The following is a 14,198-nucleotide window of genomic DNA, read 5'->3' as shown; positions in this document are numbered from 1 at the left end:
CAGTCACGGCTCAGTGGTTAGCACTGCTGACTCACAGCGCCAAGGACCTGGGTTCAATTCCATCCCTGCGTGACTGTGTGGAGTTTGCATGTTCTCTCCGTGTCTGCGTGGGTTTCCTCCGGGTGCTCCGGTTTCCTCCCACAATGCAAAAATGTGCATGTTTAGTGGATTAGCCATGATAAATCGCCCTTTGGTGTCCAAAGATGTGCAGGTTAACTGGTCTTGCGGGGATAGGATGAGGTAGTGAGCCTTGATAAAGTGCTCTTTCAGAGGGTTGGTGCAGACTCAATGGGCTGAATGGCCTCCTTTTGCACTGTAGGGATTCTAAGGTGAAAGGGCCCCAAATAGCTTTGCTCCACAATGTGCAGCAGCTTCAGCAGAGAAACAGAAAACACTGAATTTACAACCAGATACACAAACATTTAGATTTTTACGTATAAATGTGATTCACAGGAAAGGACCATCATCAAGCCTTTGTTTCTGATTGTTTTTTCAGAGAGGAACACACGTCAAAAATGCAAACTGTCTTGTCCTTCTGAATAGTGATCTGCAGAGGACTGATTTAATCAGGCTCACAGTACGTCCGTGTCTGCTGATTTCCTGCGTGAGGATTGCTGTGACATTCAAACTGTCTGTGAGTGCTTCTCTGATTTAGAACAGCAGACAGACATTGATAAGATCGTTTCCCATTGGCTCAAATGAACCATAACACACTTAGCAACACTGGAGCACACCGGTAACCAGGAGTGAGGGAGCCTGATCACAGATTTATCCGATTGACATCCTGATTCACACAGCCAGCTTGGCAAACTACAATTGAAGCAACCTGCTTGCTCTGTCAGGGAAATCAGACAAGAATGCTTTGCCAAGATTGTAATTCCCATTTGCTGAACCATTTCAGTACAAGTGGGTTTCCACAGAGTGCAAGAAATGGGTTTAGCTTAATTTCCAGTCTTCTCTATTCTTCTTCCGAAGCTGCTGATTCATTGAGGATGACCATCCAACAAACCATTCCACATGTCTAAGTATTGACAGCAAGATATTCAAACAGGGGGCACTGTATCTTATATTTCCAACTCTGGTTGAGGCATTCCTGGAGGTTTCAGCATAAATCCCACCTGCCCTGCCCAGTCGATCTCCGCCATCTCCAATATGTTTTAGAATTAGTAAAAAGTACTCAAAAAATAAGAAGTCGCCACATTCCGGCGCCTGTTCGGGTGCACAGAGGGAGAATTCAGAATTTCCAATTCAGCACGTCTTTCAGGACTTGTGGGAGGAAACCGGAGCACCCGGAGGAAATCCACGCAGGCGCTGGGAGAACGTGCAGACTCCGCACAGACAGTGACCCAAACCGGGAATCGAACCTGGATTATGATCTGAAACAATCAACATGTACACTCCTCAGCAAAGATCACCAGACATACCTAAACCAGGAACCAGGGCTGATTACCTCCATCTCGTCCAGGGTGGCAACATCATTAAGGTGTCAGCCATAGCTTAGCTAGTTAGCACATTCAGAAGGTTGCAGTTTCAAGTCTCACTTCAGAGGCTGGAGTACATGATCTAGGTTGACATCCTTGTGCAGCACTAATGCTGCATCGTCAGAGGTGCCACCTTTTGTGTGAGATGCTAAACTAAGGCCCCATTTCCCCTCCCAAGTGGGCATAAAAGATCTCCAGGCACCATTTTGAAGAGAGCAGGGATGTGGTTCTGACCAATCCTTCAACCAACAACCAGGTTGACACTGGATGTATTCCTGAGGGTATGCTGCATTGTTGGAGGGGTCTTCTTTCAGATGGGATTCCCTGTGACTATTTCAAAAGGAAACAGGGACAATCCCCCAGTGTCCAGGCCTTTATTCACCTTTCCACTCAAATCACTAAAAACTTGCTGTTAACAAACTGGCTGCCACTTTCTCTAAATTACAACAGTGACTAAACTTCAAGTAGTACTTCATTAACTGTAAATAATGAAATCTATCCTGTTCACCTAGTTCAGCACCAGCAGCAAACACAAATGACAAATCTTGCTGATAATTTCTTCAAACTAGTCTGTCAGTAGGTGGAGCACATCCATCTGAAACTTGCTTTTACTGTGTAGCATAGATCAAATGATAAAAATGAATTAGTGTCAGGAAACAGGCATGGGAGAAGTGTCCTGGGCATTACACATAAGTTATTTGGAGCCATGGGGTAATTGTATTAAGTATACAGTTTCAGTCCATGTTGCATTATGCAGGTTAAAGCAGAAGATTTAATATTTCCTTCAGATTCACTTTTCTAAATATTAATCTTCTGATGGGGAACTAATTACTCAGAAAACCAACTCTCGCGTGAGCCCTGACACTCAGCATCTCAACATTTCAGATCATTAAGCCCTGGAAATTCCAGGACTCCGCCTGTAACCAAACAAATATTTTCCCTTATTCTCCCGTCCTCTGAAGACAATGGGCAGGATTCTCCGTTGCCCAACGCCGACATCGTAACCGGCAACCGGGTGGAGGTTCCCTTCCGACGCCCAAATCGGGGGCGTCGCTGGTTTGATGCCGGTTTTCAAGTCGCCGCCTCCTCTGAAATGGCGTCACCATTGGAACGGCATTGGCGTGTCTTCAGAAGGCCCCCCTCGAATGCTCCGCCCCGATGGGCCGAGTTCCCCACTGCGTGGGGGGGGGGGGGGGGGGCGTGCGGTCTGAGTGGTCAGGACCCCGGTGTGGCGGCTGCGGACTGTGCTGCTGGCTGGAGGGGCTTCCGCGAGGGCTGGGGGGGCTTCCGTGAGGGCTGGGGGGGCTTCCGTGAGGGCTGGGGGGGCTTCCGCGATGGCTGGGGGGGCTTCCGCGAGGGCTGGAGGGGCTTCCGCGAGGGCTGGGGGGGCTTCCGCGAGGGGTGGGGGGGGCTTCCGCGATGGCTGGGGGGGATTCCGCGAGGGCTGGAGGGGCTTCCGCGAGGGCTGGGGGGGCTTCCGCGAGGGGTGGGGGGGGCTTCCGCGATGGCTGGGGGGGCTTCCGCGAGGGTTGGAGGGGCTTCCACGAGGGCTGGGGAAGGACTGGTGGGGGTGGCCTGTGGGGCAGTATTTGGCAGATCGGTCCGCGCACGGCCGGCGCCATGTTGTATGGCACGACCGCTGCAGGTCATCGCCGTGTGCCTGCGCAGCCATGAACTGGCCATTCTCAGGCCGTTTTGGTCGTGGGAGCTGGGAGTTTTACCCAGCGCTGCTGCTAGCCCCTCACCAGTCTCAGGATCGGTGAAGGTTCAGCGCCGATTTTGACGCCGTAAAACGCCACATTTCCCACGCCAGTGGTGGGATTTAGCCACAAAACCGGAGAATCCAGCCCACTGACTCTCGTTGGGTACATCTCCACCGACTCTGGTAATCCTCTTGCCCTTCCCTATGTGGCTATTCTTCACATGTGAGGTCAGACAGGAATGTCAGTGTGTTATTTCACCATGTGAGCAACAAATAAACATGCCCACCAGAGGCTGGTGTATCTCAAATGAAAATGTAAACTCTGGGTTTTCCCTTTCAGACCCAAATGTAGCGATCCTGTTGTTAATCCAGTTGAGAGAGAGGCTACTAACATGGGGAGTTACCAGTCACAGTCACTACCTGGGGGCACACATGAGGACCATCAAGATGGACCTGGTACAAGAATGTGCTGAGCCCCATTGCACAGGTCCCCTGAAACAATCACAAGATTCAAGGCAATAATAATGCAAAGAATAAGGTGAATAAATTCAGTAACCTAACAGAATATCTCCAGTGACACAGAGGTCCCATATTCAGTCCTGGTCTATTTTTATATTATCTGGGTTTTTTGGGGGTTGTTTGAATGTATGTTAACTTTGGTCTGGTTGGAAATGGGTGGTCTCAGAGGTCAGGCGAGAGCAGTCAACACTCACAGACTCAAATATTACCTCCCTCACTTGCTGTATTGGTGGGAGTAGGGTTGAACAACAGCTTCAGATTTGGGCCGGGTGGATTCCCAACATGGTGAAGCCAGCTCCTATCTGCATGTTTCCACTGCGAGCTGCTTGAAGGACAGACCCCCTTCAGGCAATGAACTCCTTTTAATTTGCAAACTGGAGTTCTACAACATAAACGGGATCCTCGGCTGCATTTTTAGGTAAGAGTTGTGTTACTTCTGCAGACCCCACCAAATATAGTCCAGGTGCCCCAGGACCCCCCATCCTCGATTATTACTGAAGCCTTTGTCAATTTGCAATGTTGGCGACAACCAAGTTTCAACTTGATGAGCTGCCTGTCTTCCTGCGGCTCACTTGCCATATCGAAATGATGCTGGGGATTGAGGTTCACAGGACAGCCTCTCTATTAGCACCCTCTAAGGATCAGAACTGGCCCCATATTGTTGGCTCATATCGGACAAATGGCCATCGGACAAGGTGCAATGAAATAGAGCTGAAACTGTACACCAGCCAGCAGACAACACCTTCAGGAGAGATGGGGTAAAACAACCAGAATTACACCAGGATTTAGGCTGTGAGATCTATCACAAAATTCTTTCATCTGAGAAAAAAATCAAATCTCTTTATTCATTCTTTTACTTGTGATCTTTTTTCTATAAATTTAGAGTCCCCAATTCATTTCTTCCAATTAAGGGGCAATTTAGCATGGTCAATCTACCTACTCTGCACATCTTTGTGGGGGTGAAACCCACGCAAACACAGGGAGAATGTGCAAACTCCACACGGACAGTGACCCAGAGCCGGGATCGAACCTGGGACCTCAGTGCCGTGAGGCAGCAGGGCTAACCCACTGCGCCACGTGCTTCCCCTTTACTTGTGATCTTAAACTTATGTTCTCTGGTTACCCACTCACTAATTTGGGCCAATTTAACTTTAAAAAAATAAATTTAGCGTACCCAATTAATTTTTTCCAATTAAGGAGCAATTTAGTGTGGCCAATCCACCTACCCTGCTCATATTTGGGTTGTGGGGTGAGACCCACGCAGACACGGGGAGAATGTGCAAACTCCACACAGTGATCCACAGCCGGGATCGAACCTGGGACCTCGGCGCTATGAGGCAGCAGTGCTAACCACTGTGCCACCATGCTGCCCGAAGGCCAATTTAACTCGATGGCTTCAGTTATTAAGAGAAATAAGGAGCTTTTCCTTAAATAACTGAATGATTTTACATGACATGGACTCATTAAGATATGAAGAGTTTTAATGATTCATTAATAAAGTGAACACCAGAATCTAAGATATGACCACACCCTGTCGCTGGATTTGGTAAGGGAGGCAAAGCAGTTGTGTCAACTGAAATGTTGCACAATCACTAAACGTACAGAGGGCTGGTGGTACTTGTACATTTATCAGCGTCTCTCGAGGCACTTTAATGCCTCCTTAAAGAGACTGTACCTGGGCAGCACGGTGGCGCAGTGGTTAGCTTTGCTGCCTCACAGCGCCGAGGTCCCGTGTTCGATCCCGGCTCTGGGTCACGGTCTGTGGGGAGTTTGCACATTCTCCCCGTGTGCTTCACCCCCACAACCCAAAGATGTGCCGGGTAGGTGGATTGGCCACGCTAAATTGCCCCTTAATTGGGAGAAAAAAAATTGGATGCTCTAAATTTAAAGATGAGATTGTTCCTTTTGCTGCTGTCCCTATAACCATTTACGTTGAGTGCTGTGTTTTGGGTTCCAAAGTGCGGTACTTCCTACACTTCCCAGCAACATAAAGGATTCCCACAATAGCACATTCACATTCATGGCAGCAGTGGCTTGGTCGGTAACACTTTCACTTCTGAATCAGAAGATTGCGGATTCAAGTCCCACTCCAGAGACTTGAGCACAGAATTTGCTCTGATTCTCCAGCGCAGTACTGAGGGAGTGCTGCACTGTCAGAGATACTGCAACATTAAACCCAGGCCACTTTCCCCCCTCAGGTCGGCAATTACAACAACTTATATTTATATAGCATCTTTAATATAATAAAATATCCCAAGTCACTTCACAGGAGCATTATAAAACAAAACATGTCACTGAGACACATCAGGAGATATTAAATTAAATGACTAAAGGTTTGATTAACAAAGTAAGTTTTAAGGAGTGCCTAAAAGGAGGAAAGCGAGGTAGAGAGTTTCGGGAGGGGCCCAAGCAACTGAAGAAAATAAAGTTAAGGGTTAAAGAAACCAGAATTAGATAAAGACATAGATCTTGGAGGTCAGAGAGATAGGGAGGAGTGAGGATATGTTTGAAAATAAAAGGACATGAAACATTTCATGGGAGTAGGTGTTTCTTCCTGCTCTCTAGGCCAATAGTTACCCTTTAACCACCATCAATGGAACAGATTATCGGATCATTAGAGTGGCACGGTAGCACAGTAGTTAGCACAGTTGCTTCACAGCTCCAGGGTTACTGGTTCAATTCCGGCCTTGGATGATTGCCTGTGTGGAGTCTGCAGGTTCTACCGTCATCCTAGGTTAGGAGGGAGAATCTATTTCTACTAGTTGGGGAGTCTAAGAGAACTGGGTATACCCTAAAAATTAGAGTCCGCTCTTTCGGAAATTTTAGGAAATATCTCTACATACAAAGAATGGTAGAAATTTGGAACAATTCCACAAATGGACATTGATGTTAGATTAATTGTTAATTTAAAACCTGAGGTAGATAGATTTGGGATAAAGGCGGATACATGTAGTTAGGTCACAGGTCAGCAATGATTCCATTGAATGGCTAAACAAACTTGAGGGGTAAAATTGCCTCTTACTGTTTATGAAAGTTAGGACAAAGGGCAGCACGGTGGCGCAGTGGTTAGCATTGCTGTCTCATGGCGCTGAGGTCCCAGGTTCGATCCGGCTTTGGGTCACTGTCCGTGTGGAATTTGCACATTCTCCCTGTGTGTGCTCCTACAGCCCAAAAATGTGCAGGGCAGGTGGATTGATCATGCTAAATTGTCCTGTAATTGGAAAAAATAAATTGGGTACTCTAAATTTATAATTTAAAAAAATGAAAGTCAGGACAAAATAAAAAGAGAGAGGAGAATAATCCAAAGATTAGTGGGTCATGTTTTAATGTGGAAAACGCAGTGGCCAATTTGTGCACAGCAAACTCCTCCAAATGCATAGAATCCCTACAGTGCAGAAGGAGGCCATTCGACCCATAAAGTCTGCACCGATCCTCTGAAAGAGCACCCTACCTATCCCATGCCCCTGCCCTATGCCCGTTACCTCACTTAACCGTTTGGTTACTAAGGGTCAATTTAGCATGGCCAATCCACTTAATCTGCACATCTTTGGACTGTGGGAGGAAACCGGAGCACCCGGAGGAAACCCATGCAGACACGGGGAGAACGTGCAGACTCCGCACACACAGTGACCCAAGCCGGGAATCGAACCTGGGACCCTGGCGCTGTGAAGCAACAGTGCTAACCACAGTGCTACCGTGCTGCCCACGGAGAAGAAAGAGGTAGAAGATGGAAAGACTTGGGGTGTTTAGGGTCTCGCCCGCTGCAGGCATGGCTTCCAACAATGGGGAGCTTAAAATTGGGGATGTACAAGAGGTCAGAATTAGAGGATAGCAAAATCTTGAAGAGTTGTGGGTCTGGAAGTTACAGGATCGGGAAAAGGTGAGGCTAAGGAAGGACACTGAGACTAATTGTGGTTCCCCTGCGATTGCCTGACTCAGCACAGGCCACACAATGAGCCTGCACGCTGACTGCTACACTCCTCTCTGTGTTGTGGTTTTCATTTTCTTTCCCTTTAGCTCTTTTAACAGACAGCACTTTTACTGGAAACATATCTTGTTAGAAAGATTGTCATGAAAGATTTCCGGACAGTGCCTTACTTGTTAATGCTCCTGTTCCTAACAGGCTACCTATTCATTGATACATACACCCAGCGGCTGCTCCCATTTCCAGTCTCTGCCTGGTTTAGAAGGTGTGTAGGAGGAAGCAGATTACAGGCATGATTGGATTTTAATCCAATCCTATAAAAAAAGGAGATATTGCAAAGTATAAAATAATTAACAGAATGCATTCAAGGGAGGGTAACTCTACAGTACAGGATGGCTTTTTAAGGGCAGTTGAAAGGCTAACTCTCCTAACAGCATTTGCCGCACACTTTACACAGATTGATTGTACTGTTTATGTACAGGAGTTGACACTGAGATACATGTGAAACTACAGTACCAGCCAAAAATGAAAATGAAATGAAATGAAAATCGCTTTTTGTCACGAGTAGGCTTCAAATGAAGTTACTGTGAAAAGCCCCTAGTCACCACATTCCGGCGCCAGTTCGGGGAGGCTGTTACAGGAATTGAACCGTGCTGCTGGCCTGCCTTGGTCTGCTTTCAAAGCCAGCGATTTAGCCCAGTGTGCTGTTCCCAGAAAATGTTCAAAGACTCTGCTTCAGCCACCTTTTGAGGAAGAGAATGCAAAGTCATATAATCAACAGTGCAGAAGGAGGCCATTCGGCTCAGCGAATCTGCACCGGCTCTTGGACAGAGCACCCTACTTAACCCCACATCTCCACCCCATCCCCGTAACCCTGCAACCCCATCTAACCTAAGGGCAATTTAACATGGCCAATCCACCTAACCTGCACATCTTTGGACTGTGGGAGGAAACCGGAGCACCCGGAGGAAACCAACGCAGACAGTGACCCAAGCGGGAATCGATCCTGGGTCCCTGGCGCTGTGAAGCCATAGTGCTAACCACTATGCTACCGTGCTGCCCCTCACAACCCTCAGAAATAAAATATTTTTTCCTCATCTCTGTATTAATTGGACGACCCCGTATTTTTAAACAGTGGTCCCTAATTCTCGATTCTCCCACAAGAGGAAACATCATTTCCAAATCCAGCTTGTCAAGTCCCCTCAGGATTTTATATGATTCAAACAGGTCACCTCTTACTCTTCTAAACTCCAGCAGGTACAAACCTACCCTGAACAACCTTTCCTCATTAGACAACCTGTCCATTCTAGGTTTTAATAGAGAAAACCTTCTCTGAACTGTTTCCAATGCATTTACACCCTTCCCGAAAGGAATGCGCAAACCTCCCAAAAGGGAAAAGAGTCCCCAAGCGAGCTCATTTAACCACGTGTTTCCCCGGCGACTCGCGTTGAATAAGGGGCCTGAACGGGGAATGCAAGGCCACACATAGCCCCATAGCAGCACAGTGGGTAGCACTGTTACTTCACAGCACCACGGTCCCAGGTTCGATTCCCGGCTTGGGTCACTCTCTGTGCGGACTCTGCATGTTCTCCCTGTGTCTGCGTGGGTTTCCTCCGGGTGCTCCGGTTTCCTCCCACAAGTCCCAAAAGATGTGCTGTTAGGTGAATTGGACATTCTGAATTCTCCCTCTGTGTACCCGAACAGGCGCCGGAATGTGGCAACTAGGGGCTTTTCACAGTAACTTCATTGCAGTGTTAATGTAAGCCTACTTGTGACAATAAAGATTCTTCTTATTATTATTTTGTACAGTGGGGAGCTCCATGCACGGGAACTCCCAGTATAGTGAGCTCTGAGGCCTCCAAAATGATCCCCGACCTCACTCCCAGCCCAAACTCACTTCGGGATGTACCCCAGCCCACCCTGCACCCACCCAACACCCACGCCGGGCACCCGCAGCCGAATCACGCGTGGGCAGAAAATGCCAGCACGGCACCTTGGCTTAGTCAACCTGTCATTGCCCATGCTAGCCAGCAGTGCCACCCAAGGCACCTTGGCAGTGCCAGACTAGCACCCATGCCGGTTGTCCCGCCGCTTCCTCGCCACTCTCACTCTTCTTGCTGCTCCTTCGCGTCTTTCCGTGGGCCCTGTGTTGCCTGGCCTCGTCCAGGTCAGGTCCCCGGTTGTCCTGCCACACCCTCAGCGCTCCCACGCCTCTCGCTGCTCCTTCTGGGCCTTTTGTGGGCCTCCAAGTTGCCTGGCCTCGCCAAGGCCGGGGCCCCGGAGCTCCCACTGCTCTCTTAACATCCCCGCTGCTCCTTCTGGGCCTTTTGTGGGCCCCATGTTGCCTGGTCTCGCCCAGGTCTGGTCCCCAGTGCCGCTGTCCGCTCCCTCGGCGCTCCTGCTCGTCTTGTGGTTTGTTCTTGGCCTTTTGAGGGCCTCATATTGCCTTACCTTGCCCAGCATGGGTCCCTGATGATCTTGCTGCTCTTCTGGCATTCCTGCACCTCTCACTCTTCCTTCTGGGCCTTTTGTAGGCCCCATGCTATTTAAACGGATCTCAGTGCTCCCGTTCTGACTGCTTCACTGAAATGCTGACTGCAGGACACCGTTCCCAGACTGCAATAACCTTTGACGAAGCACCTTATCAAATGCCTTCTGAAAATGTAAGTATAGTATATCCTGCAGTTCCCCTTTATTCACAGCACCTGTTACTTCTTTAATGAACCCCAATAAATTGGTTAAACAAAATTTGCCTTTCACAAAACCATGTTGACTCTGCCTGATTACCTTGAATTTATTGGTGCCTTGTTATAATATCTTTAATAATGGCTTCTAGCATTTTCCCTATGACAGGTGTTAAACTAACTGACTTATATATTCCTGCTACTCCCCTTTTTTGAATTAAAAAGTCACTTTAGCTAATTTCCAATCTAATGGAAACTTCCTCGTATCCGGTGAATTTTGGAAAATTCGACCATTTGATAAATAGAGCATTGGCTTGTCTCACTGAATCTCTTTCCTCGTCAGAAAGCTTCCTCCCTAAATCTTGCCTTTTTGGCTGTGTTTGGATATTCCCCCACTAACTGTCCTGTAGCGGCTCATCATTCCTTGTCCGATGTGAAGTCTCAGCCTGTTAACGACACTAGGTGATAGCGGCTGAGTTTAACTTGCGAAGGGTGACCATGTAGATGCCTATAGGCTCTTGTGAATCTGTATTTCAGCAAAGCCCAGCAGTTTATGTGCTGTAATTCAAGAGGGAGTAAAAAAAAATAAACATTTCACCTTTCAGGGAAAAGAAATTCCTGCGTAAGGCGTTGGACAGGCTTCTTTTATTAAAACAATCTTGAAAAACCGCTCCTGGCTTTGTTCAACTTCACACTGAATTAGGCTGTGCGTTGCTGTGTTTCGGTTTTATCCTCCCCCTGGCAGGAAGTTTAAGATTAATTCTGTCTGCTCTAATTCCAGACAGGATGTGATCTAAACAGATAAAACAGACTCCACATTATTAACTGTGTGCGAGTCTCTTGCAGTCGGTGTAGGAGCATCAGATGCATTACCGAGGTGAGTCAAACAGGCTTTCCAATGTTCCTGAGAAGCAGCACAGGCAGGATGGGGGATTGGGGTGTTCCACAACAATGTGTCTGCAAAAGCAGTCAAGCTAAGGTTTCACTCTGGTGGAGGAGAAAGGGGGTAAACAAAAGAGCAAAACTCAAATGGGTAACCAGACACCTTTCTGCAGTTACGTGAAAGCCTGGGCACCGAATGGACTTTAGGAAGAGGGCAAATCAAGGCATCTATTTTCAGCTAACAAAATGTTTTAGTCATGGCTCTCGCCTCAAAGTCAAGGAATCATGGGTTCAAGTCCCACTGAGCACATTAATCTCGATGGTACTCCAGGAAGGTTGGAGATATTGGCTTTTGAGTAAACCAAGACATCGTCTGCCCTCTCAGGTAGATGTGAAAGATCCCATGTCACTATTCAGGGAAGAGCAGCAAGATTCTCCCCAGTGTCCTGGCCAATAATTGTCCTTCAACCAATACTGTAAGCAGACCTGCTCATTATCGGTTTGAGGCAGCTTGTTGTGTTAAACTGGCTGCCATATTTTCCTGCACTCAATAGTGACTACATTTCAAATGTACTTAATCGACTGCAAAGCAATTTGTAAAGCTGTAAAGTGTCGTGAAGTGATTAAAATCGATATGTGTGGAAGAAGGCCAGCCATCCCATCGTTCCTATGCTGGTTCCTTGAAGGGGATATCTACTTGGACCTGTTCCACTGGCCTAGCCCCATAATCATACAAAATTTCCCCCTTTCAGAATGACTGAATTTGCTTCCATCATCCTTTCTGGGAATGTCTTCACGTCACAAGTTGTGTACCATAAATTGTGATCTCACCTGTTTCTTTTGCAAATCTCTTTAAATCTGACTGAGTTCTCCACAACATGACCCTTCCCCCACAGGAAACGGAATCTCTTTAGTTATTCTATCAAAACCCATCATGGTTTTGAACACTTCCACCAAATCTCTTCACCTTCCTTGTTCTAAGGAGAACAACCCCAGTCTCGCCAATCTCTCCACATAACATAATTCCTTCTTTCTGCTTTTATCGAGTAGGGATGCCTAGGCTCCTCTCCACGGCTTTGGGGCAGCATTGTTTGGTGCTGATGAAGATGCTCCACATTCCGAAGCATTGAATATCTTCATCATTTTCTTCAATCTAACCTTCGCCTCACCACTCCTGTTTTGCAGGCTCCACCACACACTACCTCCTGCATTCTTCTTTTTTTTTAAATTTAGAGTACCCATATATTTTTTTCCCCAATTAAGTGCCAATTTAGTGTGGCCAGTCCACCTACCCTGCACATCTTTGGGTTGTGGGGGTGAAACCCACGCAGACACTGGGAGAATGTGCAAACTCCACATAGACCGTGACCCAGGGCCGGGATTCGAACCCGGGTCCTCACTCCAAGTAATTGGATTAGCACAGTGGGCTAAACAGCTGGCTTGTAATGCAGTACAAGGCTAGCAGCGCAGGTTCAATTCCCGTACCGGCCTCCCCGAACAGGCGCCGGAATGCGGCGACTAGGGGCTTTTCACAGTAACTTCACTGAAGCCTACTTGTGACAATAAGCGATTTTCATTTCAGCACTGCAGTCCTAGTGCTAACCACTGCGCCACATGCCGCTCTCCTCCTGCACTCTTCTGACCTCCAATCTTTTCCCTCTTTGCCCCACCATGGGATAGCATTCAACTGTCTCAGTCCTACTCTCCCCTTTCCCTATTACAACAGTGACTACACTTCGAAAGCATTTCATTGGCTCTGTTACATCTTGAAGTCATGATAGGCACTGTACAAATGCACTCCTTCCTTCTTTTCTCTTCAAGCCCCAATCTTCTCAACCTCCATTGTTTCAGCCAAGCTCTGATCAACTCCTCCTCCATGACTTGCTTCCCTCCTCGTGACCCACTTCCATTTGTGAAGAGCCTTGGGATATTTTTGTGGCGTTAAATTGGATTTATGAATGGGAAATCATGTTTGAGGAACCTGTTGGGGTTTTTTTCTGAGGATGTTACGAACAGGACAGATAAAGGGGAGTTGGTGGATGCAGTGTACTTGGAATTTCAGAAGGCTTTTGAAAAAGTCCCCCACAGGAGTTTTGAGAGCAAAATTAAAGCGCATGGGATAGAAGGTAATATACTGGCATGGACTGAGGATTGGTTAACAGGCAGAAAAGAGAGAATATGAATAAACAAGTCATTCTCGCATTGGCAGATTGTGACTAGTCGGGTACTACAGGGATCAGTACACGGGCACCAGCTGTTGACATTATATATCAATGATTTGGATCTGAGGACCAAATGAAATATTTCCAAGTTCGCGGAATACACAAAGCTAGGTGGGAGTATGTGCTGTGAGAAAGATGCAAAGCAGCTTCAAGGGGATTTGGACAGATTTAATGAGTGGGCAAGAACATAGCAGATTAAATCTAATGTAGAAAAATGTGAGGCTATCCACTTTGGTCAGAGGAACAGAGATGCGCAAATTATTTCTTAAATGGTTAGAGATTAGAAAATGTAGATGTACAGAGGGACCTGGGTGTCCTCGTCAATAAGGCACTGAAATCTAACATGCAGGTGCAGCAAGCAATTAGGATGGTTAATGGTTAGTCTTTATCGCAAGATCTGAGTACAGGGGTAGCAAAATCTTGCTTCAATTGTAGAGTCTTGGTTAGACCACACCTGCAGTACTGTGTGCAGCTGTGGTCCCATTACTTTAGGAGGGATCAGTAAGAAGGCTTACAACACTGGGTTAAAGTTCAACAGGTTTGTTTCGAATCACTAGCTTTCGGAGCACAGCTCCTTCATTATTGGAATAGAGGAGTGTAACCAAGGTTCACCAGACTTGATCCCGGGATGGCTGCACTATCCTATAAAGAGAGATTGGGGAAACTGGGCCTGTACTCTCTACAGTTTCAAAGAATGAAAGATAATCTAATTGAAACTAACAAAATCTTTAAAGGGGATAGATGCAGGTAAGATGTTTCCCCTTGTTGGGAACTTGTTGGGTG

The 14,198-nt window shown here is 47.1% G+C and overlaps 2 protein-coding genes across 2 annotated transcripts in view; one reads left to right on the top strand and one right to left on the bottom strand.

The window, feature by feature from the left end:
* LOC119954333 (sorting nexin-11-like) overlaps positions 1–14,198 on the bottom strand; it is a 129,257-nt gene that overhangs the window by 8,732 nt on the left and 106,327 nt on the right. The window lies entirely within an intron of this gene.
* Positions 11,129–14,198, top strand: part of LOC119954332 — a 46,421-nt gene continuing 43,351 nt past the window's right edge. Inside the window, exon 1 of the mRNA XM_038779471.1 lies at positions 11,129–11,188. The gene's annotated coding sequence lies outside the window, so the exon portion shown is untranslated. The remainder of the gene's footprint in view (positions 11,189–14,198) is intronic.

This window comes from Scyliorhinus canicula, chromosome 19 (genome assembly GCF_902713615.1).
Source record: "Scyliorhinus canicula chromosome 19, sScyCan1.1, whole genome shotgun sequence".
Lineage (NCBI taxonomy): Eukaryota > Metazoa > Chordata > Chondrichthyes > Carcharhiniformes > Scyliorhinidae > Scyliorhinus > Scyliorhinus canicula.
The sequence above is the reverse complement of the archived record's forward strand: the minus strand, read 5'-3'. Positions and strand labels throughout refer to the sequence as shown.